Below are 13,857 nucleotides of genomic sequence, written 5' to 3' on the forward strand. Positions count from 1 at the left end.
CTGAGCAGCTGAACGGCGAGTCGGGGGCAGTGCAACAAGCCCTGTGTGTTGACTGGTTGCCTGCAGTGGAACGACTGCGCTGAATTCTTGGCTGCGAGGTTTGGCGAGAGCGGGACTTTCTTCTGCTGAGTTCTGCCAGGCTTTTGTTAGAGTCAGAAACAGAGCTGGTAATTGGGGTTGTCGTTGCTGCCGGGTTAGTGCGGCAAGACAATAGCGGGCAGTAGAGAAAGCAGCACTCGGAGCAGCCATGGATTTGAAGACGCTGCGCTACGTAGGCAATATTTGCAGTTGCGAACAATCAGTGCCTGGGACACCGCTTCGCACAAAGAAAAATATTTGCACAAAATGCTAAAAATGAAGTGACGCCCAACGTGGGGCTCGAACCCACCACCCTGAGATTAAGAGTCTCATGTTCTACCGACTGAGCTAGCCGGGCGACGGGCGAGACACCAGAGAAGCATGTATTAACACATCCATTGGATGGCCGGTCGCGCAGCAACCCTTTTGGAGTCTTGCCAAGGTCTGGCAGAGTTCACTGGCCGATGCTTTAGCAGCCGCCCCATAGCAGCGCTACTACTGCAGCCTCGCCGAGCAAATGTGTGCAGCACCTGGGTCTGTGCCAGCGGAAACCAGAAAGGCAGATACAGGACAGCAGAGAATGGAGGAGAATAACAATTCTTCTCCGTGGCTCGATGGGGCAACTAACTTGGCGTTCGTGTGCAGTCCGCCGTCTCGTACACGCTTCGCGCTGATTTAAATTGAGATTGCGGGCGTACCGACCGTAGTCGTGTCCACGTTAGCGCCACGGAAGATGAGCTCAGAGAGAACTGAGCTCGGGGAGAACTGTGCCGCCAATTTGCATACAGTTTTCTTTGGCATCAAAGATAATATCTTCAACGTACCGGCGACCTAAGTGATTCAAACCTCCACCGCTAATCTTTCTGAATGGTTATACGACAGAAATTATTCACAGTAAATTATTCAGGGTAAGGAAGCCCGGACGAAAAAACATATCAGCGTATAGATCTAGTTTTCACTTCGTAGGATGAGGCTCGGTGGAACAATTCTTGCTGCGTTCTAAAGGCACTGTTCAAACATGTCGTCCTTTGTTTAATGCCGCTGTTGGCTGAGCAAATGATTCACTAAGTAATTCATTCACTCATTCATTCATTCATTCATTCATTCACTCACTCACTCACTCACTCACTCACTCACTCACTCACTCACTCACTCACTCACTCACTCACTCACTCACTCACTCACTCACTCACTCACTCACTCACTCACTCACTCACTCACTCACCCTCTTGAAGAATCTGGGTTACCAAGATTCACCCAAGAAACCAACCAGCCACACATTATTTTTCGTTTCTGCTTCAATTGTGCGCTTTCTAACAAAAATGTTCCGACATCTCGCAATCACGACGGCGACATAGCTAAATTTTACTCACGGCGCGCGTCATCTGTTCGGAAAGTACTGCTAAACGCTGAACTTCATTAGAAATTTTCTGCAGTGTTGCCCATGATTTTGTCGCTCATCAGTTTCCGTAAAGCGCAGAGAGCTTTGCCTCAGGCGCTGTCTTTGTTTTGACAAACTGATTTACTTCAAATAACCCCCTTGCCTCTTTAATCATGCATGCACGTCCCCGGCAGCCGTGCAGAAAGTCGCTGCTTAAGAATGTAAACCTGTGAGTGCTGCAACACAACGCTCTTACTTTCATGGGGAACAGGCCGCGTCAAGGGAGCCGCAACAGCAGTACGTCATTCGAAAATGGCCATTGCTGAAGACATAATTAAGACATAATGAAGACAACGTTCCTATCAGCATTTTTTAGTTTACGATCATTTGAACGCGTGGTGAAGACCGTGCTACAGATTCGCTTTTAGTGATTTCTACGTTCACCGAGCGCTTGAGATTAGAGTTATATAGGGTACCGCTGCCTTCTGGCGCTACCGTGGGTGATGTTACGCGCGTATGATTTGTGGAAATGTTTAGCTTGCGGATGCCTCAGTACTGTACAGTTACCGCGCTCGGAACGAAGTACGCATGCGCGTGGCACACGCGCGCAACAAGCTTAAGACGGCAAAGCTGTAAAAGGTATTGAAGCTCAGTATTCAGCTTCGCCGTTTGGGATGGCAACAACTGCGTCATTATGTCACCCAAAATGAATTTCGCACTCTAACCCTATCGTAAAACGCTTTTATAAATGTTCTGATAGGACGACAGTAATAACTACCGGAGGTGATCAGCACTTGTTCGCACTCTAACCCTATCGGCAGACACTTTAATAAACTTTCTGATAGGACGACAGCAATAACTGCTGGAGGTAATCAGCACTTGTTCATTGCGCAAGAATACTCCGAGAGCTAGGAAAAAAAGATTCCTTCGTCGAGCCGGATTCGAACCAGCGACCTATGGATGTCCATAGTGCGAAGCCTCCTACAGTCCACCGCTCTACCAACTGAGCTATCGACGGGGACGGAGTTGAAACCGGCTTCTTTTCCTCAACTGTGTCGTGTGTAGCACTTGCAGGAAAAGTCATCGCGGCAGCGTATCGTTTTACTTTTGACGGGACAATTGTCTCGAGCTGCTTGCGCCGCTATTCACTTTCCTCGTTTTCTGTACAGAATATTTTTGCTTTGTCTCGTTTTGTTTTACCGTAAATGTGAATGTTTTTGGGTAAAGGAAATGCAGCGCAAGTGCTGCACTCTCACTGGACACCTGAACCGGCCAATGATTGAATTGATAAATTAGAGGGTAGAGAGAAAACAGAGACACCGTGTTTGTGGTTCCTGATTAACTTCGAGCACTCGGGGTTCTTCCGTAATCGCTTTTATTTCGCAGTTTGGCTCCGTCTTATATGCGGCCATCGCGAGTAGCATTCATTTATCTGTGCACTTATACAATCGCTATTATCCGTCCAAATAGGCGCTTTTCACAAACTTGATGTAGCAGCGCCTCCTCTTTTGATACCAGTAACAGTAAGTGAAGCCCCCTTCCCATTACAGTCTTTGACTCTGTCCAGCTCACTAGCCTTTGTGCCTGCCCAGTGCGTACAATTAGAAGGAGCTAGGATACCCAATGCCGAGCTTGTCTTTCGTTTTCTTTATTAAGCATCAGCATACTGGCAATACTATCACAAGGGTCGGACGATTTTTGTCCTGTGAACGAAACATAAAGCAAAAACCACCAATGCTAAAAACCACACTGCAGGCCCTTAGCCGAGCCCTAGCAGGAGGGGCAAGGATAGCAACTATTACACTAACTTCAGAAAAGTCGTAAACAGAACACAATTATACGGTCAGTGGTAAAAGTAATAAAATAAGTAAATAAAATACCTCAATCGCAAGCAGCAATGAGTAACGAATGCAGAAAAAACTTCCTGAATTCAAATCGATAGAACTGCCATAGCAGCCAGATGACACAAGGTAGACAAACTTCAGTTAACCCAGTCAGGTCGATGCTACTTGTTAGGCGAGTTCTGCGTTTTAATTGACGTTATTGCAGTATGATAAGAATTTCCCTCGTGTAATATTCAAATAATAAAAGTTGTCCTACATTAGGTAACAGAACGGACGTCGTTCACTACAGAAAAAAACGCGGCTGCAAAGGCTTACGGAGGCAAAATTTCCATTTGCAAATCGCTGCCTTGGACACGGCTTTACAGGAAGAGCATTATTTCCACAAAATGTCAAAAAAAGGAAGCGACGCCCAACGTGGGGCTCGAAGCCACGACCCTTAATTAAGAGTCTCATGCTCTACCCACTGAGCTAGCCGGGCGATGGGCGAAGAGGAAGAAAAGCATAAAAGCAGAAAAGAAGACCCTGTTGTGAATCATGAATATACACCAATTAGCCCAACTTACTTTCTTCTCTCACAAGTCTTTGGTACACTTTTGGTCTTCAGTTTTTTTTATTGCTGTAACTGGTTAGAAACATGAGCGTGCGAGATCAAAATGGCATCTTTGCTAACGAAACTACGGAGTTGGTAGGCAGTTAGAGCGTGATACCAGCCGCGTTGTCAGCAACGACCTATACATAGGTTGCACGTGACGTCACCTCTGCCCCTCATCAAGCGCTTGCGGCCATGCTGCCGAACCATTCGGCCGTCCCTTCCCGCCTGCCCTGCGATTCCTGATTAGTCCTCGGACACTCAGGATTATTTTGTTATCTTTCGGGCGCGATGCCTACTGCACAGAGGAATGAACCATTCAGTGCAGGCTACTGGTCTGAATTTATTCGATCGGCGTGCGTACGCTACGCACACAAAGTGAAAATTTGCGACGATACAGATCCGTCCACGCTGCGACGGAAAGTCGACGCGACGATGGGCGTTCATATGTTCCTTGAAGTGGCCCACGGGGATATCGTGTACTCTTTCCAACTTTGTAGAGTTGGAAGAAATGAAAGCCTTCGAATCAATGGAGGCACACAATGATTTCTACAGCAGGTGGCTGAGAAGCCTGCCTGCGATGCGCAAGCAACGAGACGAAAAGCTCGGCCTCGGCACGCCGCTTTCTCTGCCGTCATTGCTCGCTGCGGTCGTGGCGATCCGAACCGCCTTGCATGGTGCTGTAGCTAGGATGCAGCGACACGGGACCCAGTCTGGGTTTGTGTTGTAAGACAAATTAGACGGCGTCAATCAAAACCGCAACATTCAAAAGTGCAGCCATTGCTTCCCACGTTTTCGTAAACATTTAGTTGACGACACAGGCCTCTTCCCTGTCACAAAGTGCACTCCGCACAGAAGTAAATTTGGGTTGACGGGTTCCAAATCGTTGCTCTTAATGCGAGCCGCAGCAACAGCTCGCGCAGATTCGTACTGTCATGGAACGCTCGCACTTGCATGCCTACGATTATCTTACGAATGCAGATGAAGTTCGTGTTAAACGGCTTCTTCTTTCACCTGGAGCTGTCGCTACGGTCGTAGCAGCCAAGGGTGGCACACAAAACCATACCGAATCTACGGATGGACGAGACCCGACACGTTGCGAGCTAATATAGGCAGCGGAAAGCTAGACGTGGTCTGGTGTTGGTTCGGCAGCATGGCCGACTCGCAACCGACGGCCACCGGATGTGACGTCGGTGCAAGCTATGTATAGCTTTATTATGCGAAGCATATTACTAGAGCTACACTACAGCCCGTCGAGCGCGGCGGTGGATCTACCATTGACCTTTAGCGTGACCACGTGACACCACGAGACATGACGTCACAGCAGAGGAGAGATGGGCTGCCGGCTCGCGCGGTCGGCCGCGGCGGTGGAGGCTTCACATCAGAGGCGCGGCGGCTGACCACGTGACAACATGACGTCACAGCAGAGGAGAGATGGGCTGCCGGCTCGCGCGGTCGGCCGCGGCGGTGGAGGCTCCACGTCAGAAGCGCTGCAGCTGACCACGTGACGCTACAGCAGCGGTATAAAGCTGAGCTTGCCTCGCTCTCCGGGCACTTACGAGGCGGCCAGGTATTGGGATGCCGCCTAGAAGCAGGGCTGATTTGAACGAGAAGCGAAAGCTTCAGCGTGCCACAGAGACCGATGAAGAGCGGGATGAACGTCAACCAAGGAAAGCCATGTATTACCAAGCCTAGCCATCAATATGCTTCGCATCTGACTAGGCTTAACCTTAGCTAAGCCTCAGCCATTTTTTTTTGACACGACCTCAAAAATCAGTCAGAAAAACGCAAAGAATGAGAAGCAAAAAAGACAAACGCCCAACGTGGGGCTCGAACCCACGACACTGAGATTAAGAGTCTCATGCTCTACCGACTGAGCTAGCCGGGCGACGGGCGAGGCGCCAATGAAGCTTGTATTAACGCATCCATTAGCTGGACGGTCAGGCGGCAACCGTTTTGGAGTCTCGCCAGGGTGTGGCAGAGTTCACTGGCCAATGTTTTAGCGACGCTACAGAGCAGCGGTTTTACTGCAGCCTCACTCGTCTCACAAAGACAGGGTCGGGTCGCCGCCTTTTAGCCCGACTTCACATCCAGCACACTCAATTCACAGAGGAGAGATGCCGCCTTCCCGTACACTGGAGACGCGCCCTCCACGTGCGGCCTCTCCCCACCAATATGTCCAAAGAGGATCATAATGGCAGGCGCCTGGCGCGGGCGGAAGCCTTGGACCGCCATTTTCGGAGCAAACCAGGAGTCTTCTACGTGGACGCGTCCGGCCCGGACCCCAGGGGATGGTACACGGCCGCGGTTGTCCACGAGGGTAAAACAGTAGACGCCCTTACTTTCAAGGCCCAGTCAGCAATTCACGCAGAAGAGGTTGCCATCGCTTTGGCAGCCTCTCACACCTCCTCCAAATACATAAACACCGACTCGCGAGGGGCTTGCCGTAACATCACGCAAGGGTGGGTTACTCCCCTAGCTTATCGCATTTACCAAAATTGTAGCCGAGACTCGGATCCCGCGCACCGATCTCTCGTTTGGGCTCCAGGTCACCAAGGCGTCCACGGAAATGAGGCAACCGACGCCGCCGCCCGCGCGCTCTCTCTCCGGGCATTTCCCACGGGACCCGACGCCGACCAGGACACTGATTTCAATCCGATTTATACTTTTAAATAAATATGCGAGTATTACAAATCCACGCACCAAACTCTTCCCACCCCGTGCAAAGTGCTGGGGAAGGTCAACGAGCGGGTACTCCTGCGCCTGCTCACCAACACGATGTTGTGCCCGGCAACTCTGCAACATTTCGATCCTCAATTCGACGGGCGGTGCTCACACATTGGGGAGGTGTCTGACACTTACCACATGGTGTGGGCCTGCCAGCAGAACCCATCCCTACCCCCTATCCCAAACCACACCCGAGAGGACTGGGAGGCGACCCTGTCCGGTTGCTGCACCCTCGAGGCCCAAAGGGCCTTAACGCAGCGCGCCCGGGCTGCGGCAAACGCGAATGGGGTACCTGTCTAGGCATCCCACCTAGTGGTTGTAAGGGCGTGAGCCTTCAGGTCACGACCCCCAACACCTCTCCCTATGATTTAATAAATGTTTTCACCACCACCCACCCACCGAGCAAATGTGTGCAGCACCTGGAGCTGTGCCAGCGGAAACCAGAAAAGCAGATACAGAAGAGAACGAAGGAAAATAAGTATTCTCGGTAGCTCGATGAAGCAACTAACCTGGCGTTCGTGTGCAGTCCGACGCCTCGTCCACTCTTAGCGCTGATTTAGATCAAGACTGTGGGCGTACCGATCGCAGTCGCGTCCACGTTAGCGCCACGTGAGATGAGCTCGGGGAGAACTGTGCCGCCAATTTGCGTACAATTTTCTCTGGCATCAAGGATACAATCTTCAACGTATCCGCGACCTAAGTGATTCAGAGCTCCACCGCTAATTTTTCTGAATGGTTAAGCGAAAGAAATTATTCATGGTATGTTATTCAGGATAAGGGATCCCGGATGAAAAACTTCAGGGGGCACTTTGTCTAAAGTGCGTAGAGGCGAAAGCGTTTTCCGCACCACTTTGCCTGTGTGACACTGGTGACGTCAGCACTGGATGACGTCCCACATAACTGATGACAAAGTAATGACAAATTACTAATTAACGGCTAATTACTAATGTATCACTCAGCACTAATTGACTGCTAATTATTGGCGCTTAAGCTTCGCCTTTAGGACTAGAACGTGACAGCGTGTTGTAGCGCTGCCAGGGAGTCCACGGAACGCCACCATCCGTTCGGCGCAATGCCTTGCCCTTTGAACGCAACGCTTTTTGAGGAAAGGAAATGGCGCTGTAATTCTCAGTCATCTCGCTGGACACCTTAACCGCAACGCACAGAAAGGGAGGAAGTGGCAATGAAAGAAGAAAGAGGGGCTGTAATGAAGAAACTGAAAACTGTATTTGAGGAAAGGAAATTACGCAGTAACTGTCTGACATATCTCGGTGGACACCCGTCAAAACGCGGACACATCTGTCGACACGGCTGCCGACACGGCTGTCGACTCGGCTGCAGACAGGGACGGAGACACGGATGCCGACACGGATTACAACCGACAGCATGAGGCATTAAAGGCTTTCGCATTAAAAACATCTCAGCGTATAGATCTAGTTTTCAGGGCCTAGGATGAGGCTCGGTGTAACGATTCTTGCCGCTTTCTAAAGGCACTGTTCAAACATGTCGTCCTTTCATTTAATGTCGCTGTTGAGTGAATAACGGTTCATTCATTCATTCATTCACCCTGTTAAAGAATCTGGGTTAACATGATTCACCCAAGAAAACAACCAGCCACATATTATTTTTCGTTTCTGATTAAATTGTGCGCTTTCGAACAAAAATGTTGCGACATCTCGCAATGATGATGGCGACCTCATTAAATTTTACCAGCGGCACGCGTCCTTTGTTACGACTGCTGCTAAACGTTGTACTTAATTAGAGATTTTCTGCAGTGTCGCCCATGATTTCGTGGCCCAGTTTCCGTCAAGCGCAGAGAGCTTTGCCTCAGGCGGTGTCCTTGCTTTGACAAAATGACTTATTTCCCGTAATCCTCTTGCCTCATGCATTTACGTCCCCGGCAGCCATGCAGTAACCTGTGAGCACTGCTCGGCGGCGCAACACAACGTTCGTACTTTCATGGGGAAAGGGCAGCATCTAGGGAGCCGAAACGGCAGTCCGTCATCCGAAAACGCCCATTGCTGAAGACATAATTAGGACATAATGAAGATAACGTTGGTGGTGGTGAAAATATTTTAATGAAACTATTTAGGAGGTTGTAGCGGCGGGTGGAGCTCTCAGTCCGGAACCCTATTGGCGTAGGTTGCTGTCCGCGCTCTTTCGATGAGTCCTTTTCGACTAGTTTCGTCCGAGCTGGTCAGAGCTGCCTCCCACCCCTCCTGCGTTGGCTGGTTATTGACACTGACCGCCTGATTTCGTTGGCAGGCCCATACCATATGGTACAGGTCCGCCTTCTCCCCGCAGAACTTGCAGAGTGAGTCAAATGATTCCGGGTCTATTGCGTGTAGTCTTCATGGGTTGTTGTAAGTGTTGGTCTGTAGCTTTCGGAGGTGTAGTTCCTCCCCTTTGTCCAGTGTCTTAGCCGCCGGAGGGTATACCCGTCGGGATAAACTTAAGTGCTGAAGTATGTCGTTGTAAGTCAGTAGTGGGGTAGGAGGTTCCACGGCATCCGCAATGGGTGCCCGGGGGAGAAATGCTCGGCTGAGGCATGTGCGCTCTCGTTTCCTGAGATGCCCTGGTGACCTGGTACCCATATTAAGTGTTTGTGTGTGGGTTGGTAGCCACGGGTGTAGCTGTCTTGCAGGACTTTAGCTGCTAGTGGTGCGATCCTGCACCTGAGGTAATTGCGATACGATGTTTGTGAATCTGTAAGAATATATTCCGAGCTAGTGTGTGTTGCAGCTAAAGCAATCGCCACTTCTTCCGCAGCCAGTATGTCCTGGCTAGCCAGTACTAGTCCGTCCATTGTTTGTTTTGGTGCACTACCACGACGGCCGTCATTCCCTGCTCGGGACCCGCAGCGTCAACATAGAACACGCCCTCGCGCCCGCCGTAGTGTCTTTTCATGGCTTCGGCTCGCGCTTGTCGTCTTGACTGGTGAAAATCGGGGTGCATATTCCTGGGTAATGGAGCTGCCTTGAGTTGTCCTCTCCGTGAGGCTGGGATGTCGGTTTTGGTGTCTAGCTGTCGGGGGCAATCGATGTTTAAAGCAGTGAGGACTTGTCGGCTTCGAGCCTTTTTTTAGTTTACGTTCATTTGAACATGTGGTGAAGACCGTGTTACAAATTTGCTTATAGTGATTGCTACGTTCATCGAGCGCTTGAAATTAGAGTTATAGCGAACCGCTGCCTTCTGGCGCTACCGTGGCACATGTTCCGCGCATATGATTTGTGGAAATATTTAGCTTGCGGCTACCTCAGCACTGCGCAGTTACCTCTCTGGGAACAAAGTACGCATGCGCGTGGCACACGCGCGCAACAAGCTTAAGACGGCAAAGCTCTAAGAGGTATTGAAGCTCAGCATTCAGCTTCGCCGTTTAGGATGAAAAAACATCCCCATTGTGTTCACCAAGCTGAATGTCGCACACTAACACTAACGTAAAGCACTTTAATAAAAGTTCTCATAGGACGACAGTAATAACTGCTGGAGGTAATCAGCACTTACTCGCTGTGCAAGAATACTCGGATTGCTAGGAAAAAAATTTCCTCCGTCGAGCCGGATTCGAACCAGCGACCTATGGATGTCCATAGTGCGAAGCCTCCTACAGTCCACCGCTCTACCAACTGCGCTATCGACGGGAACGAAGGCGGAATCGGCTTTTTTTCCTCAAGGGCGCCGTATGTAGCACTTGCAGGAAAAGCCCCATCGCGGCAGCGTATCGCTTTACTTTTGACGGGACAATGGCCTCGAGCTGCTTGCGCCGCTATTCACTTTCCTCGCTTTCTGCACCGAGTGTCTCTCGTTTTGTTTTACTGCAACTGTGAATGTTTCTGAGAAAAGGAAATGCACCGCAAGCGCCTCACTCTCACTGGACACCTGAACCGGCCAATGAAGGAATTGATACAGCAGATGGTAGAAGAAAATAGAGGCGTCGTGTTTGTGGTTCCCGATTAACTTCGACCATTCGGGGTTCTTCAATAATCGCTTGTATTTCGCAGTTTGGCTCCGTCTTATATGCGGCCATCGCGACCAGCATTCGTTTGCTTCACCCTTATACGATCGCTATTGTCCGTCCAATTAGGCGATTTTCCCGAACCCATTATAGGAGCGCCTCCTCTAATTTGATACCAGTAATAGGAGGGAGTAAGCGAGCCCCCTTCACATCAGAGTCTTTGTCTCTGTCCATCTCACTAGCCTTCCTGCGTGCCCCGTGCGTACAATGAGAAGGACCTAGGGTACCTAATTGCTATCGACATACCACAAGAAGTGGGCGAATAAATTCTTTCGTGCCTTATACTTCCTGAGGCAGCGCTTTGTAAACGATCATGACGTAGCCACCAGTGTCTTAAGCTGGCACCTCGCGGTGGTAAGGAGCTGAGCAGAAGCATCCTGAACGTTCACACACCGAAACAATTGATTCAACTTGCACTTAAAGTCTATAGAAAGTGCTGTGAGGACACACGCTTTACATGTGGTAAAAAATGTCAAAAGAGTATCGAGAAAGAAATGTGGTTATTAGACATTTTTGTTTTACTCCAAAGCGACTGCTTTTGACGTATCAAACAGAGAGTACCAAGCAGAGAAATAAAAATAAGTTCCGACATAGTCATTGTAAACTTTCTATACCGTGGGGCATAGCTCAAAGCATTTCATTTATTTCGCAGCAGGCAACATGGGACAACACTCGCTGTTTATTGTTTTTATTGAATAATGTAACATAATAACCTCTGACGTTGTTCCCTGCACTTTATTCAGCCATTTCTGCAGCTTCTCTGCTGCTTTCTCTGCTCACTTTTTTCCTCAGCATCCTTAGAGGCGCGATCTTCGGTCCGATCATTCGTGAATTGTCATCAGGTGCTGCAGCAGTGTGCTATAGAGCGACTTTGTGCGCATACTGCTGCTGCTACTTGTTCGTTGTAAAAGTAAAGGCGCCAAAAAACCACACACACACACAAGACAAGAGAACGGGACAGAGCGCCTGTCCCGGGAGGCGCTCTATCCCGTTCTCTTGTCTTTTGTGTGTGTGTGTGGTTTTTTGGCGCCTTTACTTTTACAATGAATTACCAACTAGCCCAGCAAGAAGTTCTTTTAAGCTACTTGTTCACCTTCCCCCGGCACAACCCGAATGCGCTGCTGAAGCCTGACGACTAAAGGGGCGCAGTAACTGACCTCACCATAGTCTGACAGCTCAAGAACGAAGCGGCAAATTCCCCAGGGGATTAAGCACGGATTAATCGCGGCGTCAGTAAAATCAGTTACGCCATTACAGGACGTCCTTTGAGGGCCATTCGCCGCTTGTCTCGAGACTCTTGCGGTGGCACCGTGCACTGAGGGTTGGAGGGCCTTGCACTGGATAAGAATACTCTATGTCCTATAGATTGTCTTTCTTGCATATAGCAATGACAGATGTCATCTGTGGTGCCATGTTTTTGCCGGTAACACTTCGTGCTCAAGCCCCCAGCTTTAACCTCGAAAAGTAAACCACTTGATCCCTTTGGAATTTAACAAAAAAAATCCCTTAATGTTTTCTTAGTCGTCTAATAGAGCCCCAGCGTTAGCTTGCACATAGTTTTTTTTTTCAAGTATTTCCCGAGCACCAGAATTTATGTTCCAAAGTGTTTTTCTTAATACTTTTTTCCTCACTTTGACACTGTATTTATTACCAAGCCGTCTATTCTTCTCTTCCATGTATTATTGGTACTGCATCTGCAAAGCACCTGAAATTTCTCGCCATCCATCACTCCCCACTCATTTACCTCAACCTTTCTTCTCACTGCACCCTACTTTTTGCCTCACGAGCTTCGAACGTTGACCACCTCTTATAAGCTTGAGCTGCTTCATTTGTATTGTTTACATGAACCCCGCAGGCTAGCTACCGACTGCCCTCTGCCTTATTTCAAGCGCAGAAGTTGTGGCAGATCCCAACCAACCACAGCGTTCGCAAAGTTCAAGCCCAGTACTATAGCTCCTTCCCAGATTCTCCTAATAACTCCATATTGGTTATATCCCCAAATCACGGTATTCTACATGACAGCTGCGTTTTTTTTTGCTTTCTTCAATCTTTCTTCCTTTTTTCTCTAACGTAGTTTCTACCATCCTTTATCCATATCCCAAGATACTTGTACGTCCTAACTATAACTTTCTCCAAGTTTTGTTGCGTGATTGTTCCGGGCTGAACATTAAAAACCATGACCTCCGATTTTCCTGCGCTAAATCTCCGTCCAAGGACTTCCGCTATTTTCTCGCGAATGTCTGCCAATGGCCGTGCCGTCTCCTAGAAAAACGATATTATCGGCGTACATCAGTCTCGGTATGCGACTTGACGTCAGTTGTCTCCTTCGCCGCCACGACATAATAAATCTCGATCCGCTCATTTCCAATTTCCATTCAATCTCTCTGATGCAGGCCATAAATAGAATAAACCGCAATTCTTGTAGCACCTTTCATTCATTGCCAACTCACTCCTACGTTGTTATCCTTTTACACTTAATTCATTCAAGACATTGTTTCACAACGCACATCTTCTCTTTCCAAGCTCTCTGTAATAAGGCCTGGTTTACACTGCCGTAAGCCTCCGTGATGTCTAAAAACGCCATCCACTTTGATTGGTTTTCCCTTGCTGCAATTTCAATACATTGGATGACTGCGAACAAGTTGTTCACTAAGATACGACGTTGTATGGAGCCTTTTCTCAGTACATCCTGCACCTCTGCATCTTCAGTCTGACCTTGCAGCTGATCCTTAGTAACTTGCATTTGTAATCAATACAATACCGATGTCACCATTGCAGACCTGTTGGGTTTAATGGGATCTTTTTCACCTTTGGCTTTGTATATCGGGCTCATTCTACTCTCTCGCCAGCTTGCTGGGATTGCTTTAGTTTTCTGTATGTCGCTTAAAGCAGCATACAAAGGCTTTCTTGTATTTTTCCCCAGCATTAGAGTTAACCTCATTGGTATGTTGTCCCAACCAATTGCTCTATGCAAAGGCACCCTATTCTATGCTTTTTCCCGATTTAATTGGTCTATATCAACGTCAAAAAAAAAACCTTTGCGGTAGCAGCTAGCGTAACTGCAAAAATTTATTCCAGAGACTTTTCCAGTCACTGGCAAATTTATTCCAGTGACTCCAGTAGCAGCCTGATACGCAGGGCCCCCTGGTGCCTACGACGCCTCACACCGATCATTATACTCGTGTCATGACGTCACTACTCTGTCATATGTCCACCTCTCCCCATT

At 48.8% G+C, this 13,857-nt stretch overlaps 4 non-coding genes across 4 annotated transcripts; all 4 read right to left on the bottom strand.

The window, feature by feature from the left end:
• Window positions 1–363: 363 nt before the first annotated feature.
• On the bottom strand, window positions 364–436 carry TRNAK-CUU (transfer RNA lysine (anticodon CUU)). Its single transcript has one exon. It is a non-coding gene; the product is annotated as a tRNA-Lys (tRNA).
• Window positions 437–2,385: 1,949 nt separating this feature from the next.
• Window positions 2,386–2,477, bottom strand: TRNAY-GUA (transfer RNA tyrosine (anticodon GUA)). Its single transcript is given in 2 exon segments — window positions 2,386–2,421; window positions 2,441–2,477. It is a non-coding gene; the product is annotated as a tRNA-Tyr (tRNA).
• A 3,230-nt stretch (window positions 2,478–5,707) lies between these two features.
• TRNAK-CUU (transfer RNA lysine (anticodon CUU)) lies at window positions 5,708–5,780 on the bottom strand. The gene has a single exon. It is a non-coding gene; the product is annotated as a tRNA-Lys (tRNA).
• A 4,385-nt stretch (window positions 5,781–10,165) lies between these two features.
• Window positions 10,166–10,257, bottom strand: TRNAY-GUA (transfer RNA tyrosine (anticodon GUA)). Its single transcript is given in 2 exon segments — window positions 10,166–10,201; window positions 10,221–10,257. It is a non-coding gene; the product is annotated as a tRNA-Tyr (tRNA).
• Between the last annotated feature and the right edge of the window lie 3,600 nt (window positions 10,258–13,857).

This window comes from Amblyomma mixtum, chromosome 2 (genome assembly GCF_055824585.1).
Source record: "Amblyomma mixtum isolate Tamu chromosome 2, ASM5582458v1, whole genome shotgun sequence".
NCBI classification, from domain to species: Eukaryota; Metazoa; Arthropoda; class Arachnida; order Ixodida; family Ixodidae; genus Amblyomma; species Amblyomma mixtum.